This window comes from Lactuca serriola, chromosome 5 (genome assembly GCF_051521515.1).
Source record: "Lactuca serriola cultivar US96UC23 chromosome 5, Lser_US96UC23_V15, whole genome shotgun sequence".
Classification (NCBI taxonomy): domain Eukaryota; kingdom Viridiplantae; phylum Streptophyta; class Magnoliopsida; order Asterales; family Asteraceae; genus Lactuca; species Lactuca serriola.
The window spans coordinates 48,588,847-48,604,782 of NC_136412.1; positions in this window are offsets into that span (position 1 = coordinate 48,588,847).

Here is a 15,936-nt window from a genome sequence, read left to right on the forward strand (position 1 = left end):
ATAATATCATTAAATAGTTGTTCTTTTACATTTAGTCACATATGATTTATGTACACAATATTCATTTTCGTGTTTTCGATTCAGTAGTTTTTATTTTTCCACATTAATCACATGTGATTAAATAAATCTAATCACATGTGATTATATGAATCTAATCACATATGATTTATGTGGACACAATTTGTTTTTGCTTTGTCGATTTAGTTGTTCTCATGTATTTTATCACATGTGATCATATGTATAATTGTATGTGATTAAGTACATGAGCACAACTATTGAATCGAGAAGGGAAAAATGAATCTTGACCACCTCAAATCATATATGATTATATACATATAATCACATGTGATTAAATACACAAAATTAATTATTCAATCAAAACCGCAAAAACAAATATTGTCTACATAAATCATATCTGATTAAATACATGTGATTATATGTATCCAATCATATATGATTTCTGTGGATAAGATTCATTGTCACATTCTCGATTCAGTAATTGTTCTTTGTCAACTATAATCATATGTGATTAAATACATATAATCACATGTGATTATATGTATCTAATCACATATGATTTATATGGACAAAAATTAATGATGTCTATATAAACCATATGTGATTAGATACATACAATCACATATGATTATATACACGAGAACAACTATTGAATCAAGAACACAAAGATAAATATTGTCTGCATATCTCATATGTGATTAAACACATATAACCACATGTGATTATATGTATCTAATCGCATAGAATTTATGTGGAAAATATTCATTTTCGCGTTCTCAATTCAGTTGTTGTTCTTGTGTATTTAATTGCATGAGATTATACGTATCTAATAAGATATGATTTATATGGACAATATTCATTTTCTCATTCTCGTTCAGTAATTCTTATACATTTAGTCACATATGATTTATGTACACAAGATTCATTTTTGTGTTTTTGATTCAATAGTTTTTCTTTTTCCACATTAATCATACGTAATTAAATACATACAATCACATACGATTAAATACATAAGAAAAAAATATTGAATCAAAAATGCGAAAACGAGTATTATCAATATAAATCATATGTGATTTGATACATATAATCACATGTGATTAAGTACTTGAGTACAACTATTGAATTGAGAAAGAAATAATGAATCTTGTCCACATAAATCATATGTAATTAGGTACATATAATCACATGTGATTATATTTATTTAGTCACATATGATTTTTGTGGACAATATTCATTTTTGCATTTTTAATTCAATAGTTGGTCTCATGTATTTAATCACATACGATTTATGTAAAAAAGATTTGTTTTCACATTCTCGATTCTATAAATCATATGTGATGAAATATATATAATCACATGTAATTATATACACGAGAACAACTATTGAATCAAGAACATTAAAACAAATTTATGTCCACATTAATCATAAGTGATTAAATAGTTATAATCACATGTGATTAAATATATGAGAAAAATTATTGAAACGAAAAATCAAAAATGAATATTGTTCATGTAAATCATATGTGATTGGATACATATAATCACATGTGATTATACGTATCTAATCACATATGATTAAAGTTGATAAAAAATAATTATTGAATTGAGAACGCAATAATGACATATGTGATTAAATATATCTAATCACATTTGATTAAATATATCTAATCACATGTGATTATATGTATCTAATCACATGATTTATATGGACAAAAAAGAATATTTTCCATATAAATCATATGTGATTAAATACAAATAATCACATGTGATTATATACACAAAATCACAGGTGTTGGTTGTGTGTAGTGATGTTTGGTGGTGGTGGGTGGTAAGTGGTGGTGGTGGTGGCGGTGAAGGGTGGTGGGGGTGACATGTAGGTTTGTGATTATAGTGGGTGGCAGGTGGCGATGGCGAGTGGTGGTGATGGGTGGTAGACACGGGTGAAAGTGATAGGTGGTGGTGGTGGTGGGTGGGTGGGTGGTGGTTGGTAGTGATGGTGGTGATGGTGTATGTTGGTTTTGGTGGGTGATGGGTAAGATGGTGGAGGCGGGTGGTGGTGATATGTGGTGGTGGTCGGTGGTGATGGGTGGTGGTGGTGGGGGTTGGGGGAGGGGTGGTGATGGATGGTGGAGGCAGGTGGTGGTAGGTGGTAATAGCAGGCGGTGATCATAATGGTCAGTAATGGGTGGGTGGTAGTGATGGTGGGTGGTGGTTTTGGTGGGTGGTGAGTGGGGGTGATGGGACAGGTGGTGGTGACGGGTGGTGGTGATGGGTGGTGGTGGTCAGTGGTGATGGGTGGTGGTGGTCGGTGGTGATGGATGGTGGTGGTGGGTGGTAGTGATGGGTGGTGGGAAGTGATGGTGGTGGCGGGTGTTGGTTTTTAGTGGGTGGTGGTGGTGATGGGTGGTGATAGGTGGCGATGGTGGTAGGTGGTGGTGGATGGTGGTGAAGGGTGATTGAGGTGGGTGAGGATGGTGGTGATGGGTGGTGGAGGTAAGTGGTAATGGTGGTGGCGGGTAGTTGTTTTTTTGGGTGATGGATGGGGGTGGTGGAGGTAAGTGGTGATGGTTGTGGCCTGTGGTGGTTTTGGTGGGTGATGGGTGGGGGTGGTGGTAGCGGGCGATGGTGGAGGTGGGTGCTAGTGATATGTGGTGGTGGTCGATAGTGACGAGTAGTGGTGTATGGTGGTGGGTGTGGTGGTTGGTGGTGGTGGCAGGTGGTAGTGGAGGTGGTGGTGGGTGGTAGGTAGTGGTGATGGGTGGTGTTGGTTGGGTGGTGCGTGGTTTGGTTAGTAAGCTTTGAAATTGTTTGTAACAATTTATTGATTTTTATAAATATTATTTTATAGTTTTAATTAAAAAAATTATGTGGTCCAAATTTGTTCTCAAATGTTATCGCAATAAGAAGTGTTCTCGATTTATATATATATATATATATATATATATATATATATATATATATATATATATATATATATATATATATATAGGGTTAGGCTCCTGTGATGACTCATTTTAAAGTGAGGACACCTTAAAAAAAATTGAAAAAAATCTAAAAATAAATACAAATCTTAAAATCGAGCATAGATCTATGTCTAGGAGAAAAAAAATAGATAATAAAAATTGCATCATTAAAATTGATCCATGATTCAGTTTTAATTTTTTATTTTGGATCATTATGATCCATGACTCAGTTTTAATGATCTAAATTTTTTTTCTAATTTTTTTCTCCCAGACATAGATCTATGTTCGATTTTATGATTTGTATTATTTTAGATTTTTTTTCAATTTTTTAAGGTGTCCTCACGAGTCCTCACTTTAAAATAAGTCTTTTCCCGATCCGGTTTCTATATATATATATATATATATATATATATATATATATATATATATAGAGAGAGAGAGAGAGAGAGAGAGGAAGGATCATTTGAGAACCTAAAGTTTCCTAAGAACCCCGAGAACTAAAAGTGGAATGTTAGATCAAAACTTTTAATGGCCTAGATCAAATATGGCATATTTGTAATTATTAACAATTTCAATGGTAACATTGACTTTTTACAATAAATTACAAGGGTAGTTAAGGGATAAAAATTAACATACATAATGATTAATCAAAATTAATTTTGAAAATACAACTCTCTCTCATCGTCTTTCTGTCTCCCTCATGTTCATCTTCATCCCAGATTTTGAGATGAAATCACCGAATCTCACCTCTTCATCTCAGATTTTGTGATGAAATCACCGAATCTCGTCGCATTCTTATTGTCATCTTCAATCGCCGGAGTGTTTCACCTCAACCTTTACTCCTCCATACTCCTGTGAATCACCAATTGTCCGGAATATATGGCTTTCTTCGCGCATCTGCACTCTCTAATCTCCAAATCGCAAACGTTTAATCCACGAATCAACAGATCTAGGTCGTGCTCCCCACACCGTCTCAATCATCTTCCTCATCCATTCGAAAGCGAATCCACAATCTATTGTCGTTCGAAGCCACAATCTCGACTCACCACTCTTCCTTTCTTCTCAAAACATATTTATCTGATTCATTTTCAATTTTCGATTTAGTTCATCACCGATTTTTTCATCATCAAAACATACTCATTTGTTAATGGCGCAAATATGAGAGTTGAAGATGATGCAAACTGGGGTTGTACTTGGCCCAAATGATAGATCTTCGTCTGCAAAGTCAGGTACGTGTATTATTTGTGTAGAATTAAATCTTATTGCAATTAAATTGATGTAACCAATTCAATTCCTACTCTATGTTAACATTTTCATCTGTAATTTAGATCGATTGTTTCTCTAATATCGACCAGATCACGAATTAGGGTTTTATAAATCTGATGGTTTTTGTGGATGTTATGCGTTAGGAAACATAAATTAAGCTTCAGATGTGTGGAATTGTGTTTTCAGTAACTTTGAGTGACTAGTTTATTGAGCAATTTCTTCCTCTGCGAAAATGATGGATTCTTCAACGCGGTTTGCTCCTTTTGACTTGATTAATTTCCATTTTGGTAAGTAATCAAGAATTATTTATGATTTGTAAGAAATGTCTGTGTTGTAATGTTGGTTTTTAATTTGAAGCAGATTGTGATTGAGGAGTGTTTTGTAGAATAAAGGTAGAGATAAGCGAAGTATTTGAAGGGTACGAGCGACAGTACTGGGAGCTTTCAACAAATTTGTCCAGAAAATGTAACGCAACTGGTTCTATTCTTGATGAAGGTATTTCTTTTTAGCTTTCACTACATTTAGTTTCTCCGTTCTATTTTTTGGGTTGTTATTGTGTTCTAGTATGATTATATCAACAACTGATCTGATTTTTTTACTTGTTATAACATGATATGAAGAGCAAAAAAGCAAAGAGATCTCTGAACTACTATTTTGATTAGAAGAAGTAGATGTTCTGGTAAACAACTAACCCTTTATCTTTCTTTTTTCCTACAATTCTGGTTTGTAACTTACGAATCTAGGATTGCATTAGTTAGGTTTGTTGGATTTGGTGTCTAAGCCCATAACTATAACTGGTATGTACTTGACCCGATAGTAGCATGGTCCTTTTGGGTTGCCTTTACCAGTGCAATTTGATAGGATGGTTTTATGAGAATAAAGTTATTTACGATTTATTAATATATTATAAGTATAATATATTAATATGGTTATTTAATTAGTATTGTCCAAGAATTAATTTGGAATTAATTATGTGGTCAAAAGAGACTAATTAAATATGGAGAGATTGATTATGTAAATCAATGATACTTATAGTTTGGGTTAAGTGATCCATGATTATCTAAGTGGGCTAAACCAATCATATAACCCATGGATAGTCCATGGAGATTAAACCCATGGATCATAGGAATTTGGAAAGTCATGGATCATTAGGGTTTGCAAAGTGTAACCCTAGCACTTGCCACAACTATAAATAGCCCCCTCCATGCACCAAAATCGGTTGCACCAACCATAGATACAAGTAACTTATTCTCTTAGAACCTCCTCTTGCATATTGGTGTTTGTGAACCATTGGAGGCATCACACTTGAGGTGCTCAAGCTTTCAAAGGTCAAGAACTCCACCCTACTGAAAACGTATGTATCCAAACCAAAAGTTTTATTATATAGCTTCAATTGTATGCTAGATAGTGTGAATGCTTTCGAAAAAGTAAATGCATGTATAATTAGAGAAAACATATATCCAAAGCATTTAGGGTTGCATGTGCACTTAGGAAGTGTTATAGTGCTCAAAACCCAACAGTGGTATCAGAGCCTAAGATTGTTTTCTATTATATTCCGACCGATGAACTTGCCGAGTCCACTGGGGAACTCGACGAGGCCATGCAAAAATGAAGCTAATCGACGAGTCCAGTTCATGTACTCGTCGAGTTGGCTGTTCATAGTGAAGAAGTTCATGTTTTTGGCCAATATTGGATATGATCATTACCCCAAAATGTTTTGAATCCTAAACATATTTGTTTTAAGATATGCTAATGAACATGCTCATCAAATTGAAAGATTATTATCAAAGTTTAAAAATAGTTGTTGTTTTATATGATAAACCAAATTGTTTTAAAATTGTTGATATAGAATTGCCTTGTATATGAGTTTAGTCAGATCAAGAATTATATGATAATTTAGTTGTATGACCTCCATAACTTGTCCTCAAGTTATGGAATATGAAAGGTCTCATCATTAAAATCAAATTAAACTCATAGGCAATGTTTTAAAAACTGGTTTGAACCGGCCGGTCGAACCGGTTGGACCGGGAACCGGGAGAGGGAGCGGTTCAACCATCACCGGTTTTACATTGATTTCTGAACCGGATTGAACCGGCCGCTTCCTTGACTGGTAGAGGGTCGTTAGCCGAACGGGTAGGATAGGACACTAATTCTCCCTCATTAAATGTAACATCCAAAAATTTACAACCAATTTAAACTTTTCAAAAACAACCCATATTCATTAAGTTATTACAAAAAGGTTTCCAACTCATTTATTATCAGAGTATCCCAGGACATCGACATAAAACTGAGGAGTGGTACGATCACGCCTTCGCCTTGCCACAGTCTCCTGAAGTACCTGAAACAATACACTGAAACTGTAAGCCCGAAAGCTTAGTGAGTTACCCCCAAAATACCAACCACAATACCATACACATATCATATCATATCATAAACATAACAGCCATGAATATCGAGTCTACAGTGTGACTGGTCCGCCTGCACCAGGCCTTCAGTCCACCTGGTCCACTCTCTCTCCGATTCTACAGTGTGACTGCTCCGCCCGCACCGGGACTTCAGTCTATCTGGTCCACTCTCCAAGCCTCGGCACGTCTGGTCCGCCCGCACCGGGCCTTCAGTCTATCTGGTCCACTCTCTGAGCCTTGGCACGTGTGGTCCGCCCTCTTGGGGCCTTCAGCCTATCCGGACCGCTCGTCGGGCCTTCGGTCTAACCGGTCCGCCCTGGGTATGTTGGCCTACAGCCATGTGCACATAAACATATAATCATATAACAATTCACATCTAATCAAACCGATCTAGCAGACACATAACATAGCAACATCCTAACCAGAATACTGACCATAGATCCATTCCTCTACAGCCTAACCCTCACATAAAGTAGCAAACTTTACGTGAAGGCAAGGAGATATAAGCCCAAAACACTTCTAAGGCTAGGGTTTAAGACAAAGGGCTTCACCAATGACTCTAAGACAGGAACTGTGTGACCTTTTGGGCCATCACAAGTCTAGATCTGAAGTAGCAACTTCAGATCTAAGCCTCAAACTTGAGATAGCTCCCAAACAAGCTAATGAATCCCAAATCAACCACCATTCATGAATCAATAATGTAATAGCTTAAGGAGGAGGTTCCTTACCCTTGAAATGTGCCCAAACAAAAGTAGATTCAAGATCTACCCAAGCCCCTTGATGATGGTCTCCAAAACCCCAAGCTTCTTACACCAATTTTCTCTTCCAAGCTCTAATTCTTCATCAATGGAGTCACACACACGAGATGAGGGTTTATGGATCTCAAATGGGTAGTAATGAGGCTGAGGGTGGCTATAATGTGCTTTATATAGGGCACAACTCCCGGAATTAGGGTTTTCACCCTTCAGCACCAACTTGCCGAGTTGGTCACTTAAGACATGACAAGGATCGCGACTCGACTCGCCGAGTCTATCCATCAACTCGCCGAGTCTACCTTCCTTATTTACACTAAGAACCCTGAACTTGCACTTCTGAACTCGGGGTATTACAATTCTCCCCCACTTAAATTAGGCTTCGTCCTCGAAGCCTGCAGCAACGCATCCCAGATGATACTCCCACAATACAACTCCTGGTCTCAACCGACACTGCTATCAAACCTTATGAAGTCCAACTCTTCCCTCACAGAGTCACGACAACTGTTTCAAACCAGTCACCGGTTTCTCTCTTTAATGATGTCCACATCAACTAAGTATCACCCGATGATACTTCCATCATTCCAACTTACCCACTCACTTGCCCCTTACTGAATTGGATATCACCATGAACCACCGGGTCCTGACCCGGTACCGGACTGCTATCCCTTTCCTCAACTGGTGTTACCTTCTCTTGAAATCTCCGTTGGGACTCATCCCGCTTCCTTTCTGAATCCAACTCTTTCCTTCATGTGTTGTCAAGATAATACATCCTACAGCTCTTGAGCAGCTCCCATGAGCACTCATCTACACTTCCATACTCATATTGCACCTGATCCAACACCCGCGGGCTGGAAAAACCCGACTTACTGATGATACCTCCAGACATCCCCAGGATGAATTACCGCTACATACATAACCTCCTGATCACAGCCATACTGAAAATCCAAGGCTCCATCCTTGCATCCCTTCCGGACTCCTCTGGTTCTACACCACCGGAAATTCTTCCACAACCTCAACAGACACTCAATCCGGATGTGCTTCCATACCACTGGCACAATCACAGTGCTCAACAACCATAATTGAAATACTCTCAATCATCCATTCTCACTACTGCATTCACGTTCATGAACCAACACTCCCTCCCAGAGTTACATGCCTTTCCCTTTCCTTATCCAAGGAAGTCTACTTGAATACCTTGCCATAACAACAAGTGTCACGGTGCTCACACCCTACTCTACACTATCCCTTGTAGAGCAACCACTGTTCCATGCATCGCATATACTCTGAATCAGATCACAAGGACTATCGAAGTCCATACACCACCTTTTACTAACATAATCAATACCCGGGGCCAGACCAACTGGTTGCTATTGCATCACAACATACTCAAGCCACTTCCTCATATAGATCTATCAACACATACAGAGTCTTCAGCATGACTGGACCGCCTTACCAGGCCTTCAGCCAATCTGGACCACTCTTAGAACCTTCAGCATGTCTGGACCGCCCTCCTAGGCCTTCAGCCTGTCTGGACCGTTCTCCGAGCCTTCGGCCTGACTGGTATGCTCACCGACCTTCAGTCTCCCCGGACCGCTCAACTATCCTACATCATCCCGAACTATCCTTCCTGGGAATCTCTCCCATACATACTGTTCTAGCTCTCTAGGGGTTCCAAACTCTAAATCCATTCTGTCTACTAAGATCCCAGCCTAATCCTAGGCCTCACAACAACCAGTCACCTCTTATGAAAACCGTGGCCTATACCCTGCCCCATTTGTCTGTCACTTACTCATACCAGCCCACACTCTTGACTGACTGAAAAACTGTTGAATCCCAAACAGCTAATCAACCTCAAATACTTGTCGATCCTCCTAAGAATTTTCCAATTCTCCCCACTTAGAGCACTAATTTCCAACCACTGGTGACCCAGCCGACATCACTTAAATAACCCTACTCAACATGCTCCTCTTATCCATGAACTGATTTCCTCTGAAGCGAGCAATCCTCCACAAAATCACTTCTCGGTATCGCACATCACGAACTCTAAGGGAGTTCGACTCTCCGCTGAACACTTCTCAAGTCGCAATTGCTATACCCGACAACAAGACCATACAACCAAATTCTGACCATCAATCCCTTGGATGCTAACTGCCTACAACTCCTAGTTACTAACACTCCCAACCAAACCATGAACACGCAAAACGGCGAATAAAATACAACACCACATAAATACCAAAATAACCAGGCAACAATGAAATGAAAACATACCTGCAACTGCATCTGGCTCTGTCCTGACCTCCTCTGCTGTAAGCTGATAAGCACGTCCCTAAGCCCTCGGAGGCTCCGCTCCACCATGACCCCCGCCAGTGATCCTCAAAGTGGCCGGTGCTGGAGCCTGCACCGATCTGGCAACCAGCTATGGACAGTTGACCCTCAAGTGACCAACCTGATGACAATGATAACAAAGCCTCATATCTTGAGTCGGGGCTGACTGCCGATAATCCCTCGCATAATGCCCCTCTCTCCCACACTTGCGGCACGCACCACCGGACCTACAAACTCCGGTATGACCCTTCCCACACTTCTCACAAGTGTGGCTACCCTTACCTCCCAACCTGGAATCAACGGTCTTGGACCGTTTCGGTGCCGGCTGCGACTGCACCGGGGCCTGCTTCTGCTCTCGTAACTGTAACTCAATCTCCAACTCACGCCGTCGAGCAGCCTCCTGCAACTCCAGCAAAGTCTCGCACCTCTGCGTAGACACAAACTGAATGATATCACTCTTGAGCATACTCAGATATCGGGACATCTGAGCCTGCTCCAAAGCAAACTCAGGGCAAAACATCGCCCTCTCAGTGAACATCCTGGTAATCTCCGTTATCGACTCTGAATCCTGCCTCAGTTCCAAGAAATCCTGAGCCAACCTCTCCCTCTCAACCCGTGGAACATAACGGGTACTGAACATCTCCCGGAACTGATCCCATGTAACCGCAGCCCGTTGTGCGTCCGAATAAGATCCTGTATTCAACCTCCACCAATACTTCGCCCCGAGCCTCAAAAGGTTTAGACCACACCGCACTCTCTGATCTGCAGGGCATGAACACGTGAAGAAATACCCCTCCACGTCCGACAACCATCTCATAGCAACGATCGGATCCTGAACTCCATCAAAAGTAAGGGGATTCGTATTATCGAAGTCCCGATACTTGAAACCTCGACCGGCTCCTCCACCTGCCGTTGCTATAGCTGCTGCAGCTATCGTGGCATCCGTCTTTGCAAGAGCCGCATAACGCTCATCAAAATACTCAACCATGGCGGTCTTGATCGACCCAAACATCTCCGGCATCTCCGCCCTGAACATAGCAGCAATCTCATCATGCAGGATCTCTCGAATCCTGGCATCCAACTCATCCGTACTCATTTGACCGATGACCTCGGGTGGCACTGATCCACCCTGACCGCCCTCTCCTGATCTATATCATGACCCGGATCCACCCCCGACATGCCTAGTAACCACCATACTGAAAATACACCACAAGGAAATCAGATGCTTTCCCAATAACCCAGGAACCAACTCCCAACCCGACCCTAGGGGTTGTGACTTCCTTGATACGCGTATGGGTCCTATGCTTTCAGTAGTACGGGCCCATACTACCTTCCACACCTACCCATATTTATATCAAGTATCACCACAACACCCTAGTGAAAAACATATACATGGCAACACTCAATCCTCACCTCTAGAGGAACTGCTAACTACCTCACATAGCAGGGAACCCTAGGCTAGTAGGCATCATATAATCAGGCAATTCTATCATGCAATTCCTGAAGATCCCTAGCCTACTACTAGCATGTTGTTCTAACATATCGCATAATCAAATAACTTGTATGTTATTTTGGGGTCTACTTACTGGCTCTGGTTGATCGTACCTCCGCATCCTCCTCTGCTTATTTGTGAAAACTGTTGAAACATAAAAGTGACCCTCTTGAACTCAGCTACCGCAATCATCTACCTACCGCAACGGTTCAGCATCCGCGATCAACTCAGCACCCGGAGTCAGATCTTCTTCAGCATCCGCAGTCCATTTTCTTCACTACAGACTACTTAACTAGATTACTTTTCTTATCTTTATGTAATACACTCTATTGTCCAGCATGCCTTGCACGGCTGCTTATAGAGTTGTTTAGTTCTGAGACTCTATAAATAGAGACTCATTCCTTTGTATTAAATACTTCTCTTTACTTCTAATACTTCTAAGACTTCTTTCACTTCCTTTACTCTTGCAATTCTCTCTATTACCTCTGTAATACTCATCTCTGATGACTTATGAATTATTCTGAATATATTTCTAAGTTATCTTCTTCATTTTCTTTATCTTTATACTCTTATTACTCTAAATTATTACTAAAATATATCTATCTGTAAACTCTCTTCGGAGCAAGTCTCTAAGACTTAATCACTAAGTTTGATCTTCCTTATTAACTCGGAGTGAATGCATTCCTTGTTACGAATCAGCTTAAGAGTATTCTTGATATAACAACTGTTGTCATTTATAGTTCTTTACTTTCCGCAACTAACTATCTAACTTACTAACTATATTATTGTTGAGCTTTTAGATCCTTTGAGATTAACTATTCCGCAATATACTTGTTCTAACGTTTGTTCAAGTGTGTCTCCAAGTTTTTCTCTCAACAAAAACCATTTCAATTTCACTTAAAAAAAACTCTCATTGATTTGAGACTGGATTCACATGAATGTTCCTCCAATTCACTTAAACCAAGGCTCTGATACCAACTTGTAAAATCCAACCAATTTAAACTTTTCAAAAACAACCCATATTCATTAAGTTATCACAAAAAGGTTTCCAACTCATTTATTATCAGAGTATCCCAGGACATCAACATAAAACTGAGGAGCGGTACGATCACGCATTCGCCTTGCCACAGTCTCCTGAAGTACCTGAAACAATACACTAAAACTATAATCCCGAAAGCTTAGTGAGTTACCCCCAAAATACCAACCACAATACCATACACATATCATATCATATCATAAACAGAAAAGCCATGCATATCGAGTCTATAGTGTGACTAGTCCGCCTGCACCAGGCCTTCAGTCCACCCGGTCCACTCTCTCTCCAAGTCTACAGTGTGACTGGTCCGTCCACACCGGGACTTTAGTCAACCTGGTCCACTCTCCGAGTCTACAATATGACTGGTCCGCCCACACCGGGCCTTCAGTCTATCTGGTCCACTCTCCAAGCCTCGGCACGTCTGGTCCGCCCGCACCGGGCCTTCAGTCTATCTGGTCCACTCTCTGAGCCTCGGCACGTCTAGTCCGTCCTCTTGGGGCCTTCAGCCTATCCGGACCGCTCGTCGGGCCTTCGGTCTAACCGGTCCGCCTGGGTATGTTGGCCTACAGCACAAAGCAGGACCCGCCTCAACCCAACCCCAGTCCAAACAACCATGTGCACATAAACATATAATCAAATAACAATTCACATCTAATCAAACCGATCTAGAAGATCAGATAACATAGCAACATCCTAACCAGGATACCGACCTTAACCAGGTCTCTAACATATACCATCCTAACTACCAAGATGTTGACATAGCAAAGCAATAACATAACAAACAACTACCCAGATTCCCATACGATAAAGGGCCGGCCTTGGTGCCTTAGAACCTGTCGATATAGTGAGGATAACTCACCTGCAACTGCCGACTTGAAGAAATAAGACCACACTGCTCCGACCACCAGCACGAACTCCACCACTGATCATTACCAAATAACCAAAACTAATAAACACCAATAATTACCAAAATACCCTTGGAGGTCAAACTGTTCAATCCTACTCGCCAAGTCAACCTATTGACTCGTCGAGTTCCTATGCTCAGAAACTCCCATGCCACGACTCAACTCGCCGAGTCGCCCCAAGACTCGTCGAGCCCAACAAGCTCTGGGTCCCTTCCTGCTCAACTCACTGAGTCATCCCTCGACTCACCGATTCACAGCTTAACCAGAAAAGGTTAGGACTTCACGACCAGACTCGCCGAGTCCAAGAACAAACTTGCCGAGTTGTTCTTCCAACTCGCTGAGTCCATGTACATATTCATACAACTCGTCGAGCACACCCATGTGACTCGTCGAGTCTCTTCAGTTCACATTCCATACAGAGGCTTTTTAAGCCAAGCAGGGGCTCCAATCCATAGATCCATTCCTCTACAGCCTAACCCTCACATAAAGTTGCAAACTTTACGTGAAGGCAAGGAGATATAAGCCCAAAACACTTCTAAGGCTAGGGTTTAAGACAAAGGGCTTCACCAATGACTCTAAGACAGGAACTTTGTGACCTTTTGGGCCATCACAAGTCTAGATCTGAAGTAGCAACTTCAGATCTAAGCCTCAAACTCAAGATAGCTCCCAAACAAGCTAATGAATCCCAAATCAACCATCATTCATGAATCGATAATGTAATAGCTTAAGGAGGAGGTTCCTTACCCCTGAAATGTACCCAAACAGAAATAGATTCCAGATCTACCCAAGCCCCTTGATGATGGTCTCCAAAACCCCAAGCTTCTTACACCAATTTTCTCTTCCAAGCTCTAATTCTTCATCAATGGAGTCACACACACGAGATGAGGGTTTCTGGATCTCAAATGGGTAGTAAAGAGGCTGAGGGTGGCTATAATGTGCTTTATATAGGGAACAACTCCCGGAATTAGGGTTTTCTCCCTTCAGCACCAACTCGTCGAGTCCACTTCCGACTCGCCGGGTTGGTCACTTAACACATGACCAGAATCGCGACTCGACTCGCCGAGTCTATCCATCGACTCGCCGAGTCAAACTTCCTTATTTACACTAAGAACCATGAACTTGCACTTCTGAACTCGGGGTGTTACATTAAAAGTATAATGATAAATATAAAGTAACTAAACATTTTATTAAATTTCCAATCTTATTTACTTTAGGAAAAATATGAAAATGGTGCTAATCCATGAAATTACACTTTGCACCTTGTTAAGTTGTTAGTGGTGCGTGTGTGGTTAACTGACACAATAATTTGGGACTGATAATGTGTGATAAAGGGTAGCTTGATGTTAATCATAGATCAATGGAGCGCGTTTGGTTAACCGACACATTGATTAGGTGATTTGTAACATTGGGTGTACCATGTTAATTTTCATGGTTATTCACACCTTGTTTGTGATCCTCGGCATCCCAGTCACAAACTTGAAGGGCACAATCGAGATTTAAACATGCCTTTGAAAAGTTCAATGAATCTCAAAGATCTAGGAATTTCAAACCAATTAAAACCTAACAATCTATTTCGTTTTTCATGGTGGAAATTGGTAAATCGTCATTTACCTACCTTCAAATATTCTGCAATTGGATTACGGCATCTTTAACGCCCGTAGATCCAGGCTAGTCAATTTAGAGACGATAGGCGTCAAAAATGACTTTTTGATGGAAGATTATTTATAAGGATTAATCTTGACCAAGTTTTAGTATATGTCACAAGGTTTCCGTGCATATAAAGAACGCCAAAATCCGAGTTATAACGAAGAAGTTATGACCTGTCGAAGTTTTGCGACAGAACCGGCACGACACAACGTGACGTAAATAGTGAATTTACATTAGATCGATATTTATCCAAAACAATCTAAGTGAGAATTGAATATCTCATCGATAGTAGTCCAACGATAAAAAGACAGACGAAAACGGAGTTCAGATGAAGGAGTTATGAGTCTATAACGGAGTTTTCCTGTCTCGGCCTACTAAAAATAATATATAAGTAATATAATTATAATATATTAAAAATAAAGTCAAAATTAGCCAATGGAGTCTAAACGAGAGTTGTAGAGCATAATCTCACCTTCGCGTTGATATAAAGAACGTCGAAAACGGAGTTCGTATGCGGAAGTTAAGAATTTCTGAAGTTCGGGGCGCGAAACCCCAAAACTGTCAGAGACCACGACGTGGCAAGCAGTGCAACGACGTGGCAAGTCTCCTGACACCTCCGGGAGTCTCCCAGATGCAACTTGGGATGACGCATGCAGTGAAGGCCAATTTTTCCCTATAAATAGATTTGAAGGGCCAGCCGAGTTTTGGTTGCTCATTCTCTCATCTCTCTCCCATATTACATCAATTTACATGCAAAGAAGTACCCCCGAAGCCCCGGTATCAACCCTGAAACCCGAAGCAAGTCCCAAAGCTTGAAGATCCCGAGAAGAAAAGAGTTTCCGAGCCGAAGCTCTGCCCGCGAGAAACTCGGTGTGTGAAGTGATCCCGGTTTCACCGAAGAATACTACTTCTACAAGCCGTAGTGTTGTCCGATCATCTTCTGATCAAGTGAGTGTATAGTCCCTTTCATAAACACGATAATAATACAAGTATTGTTTGAATGTATTTAGTATATTGTAGTTTATATGTGTGAGTGTGTGTGGTTACTTTCTTCTACCACATAGATATGAAGTATTTGCTAAGAAATATGTGCTATGTGTTTATATGTTGTTGGTTTACTTGAG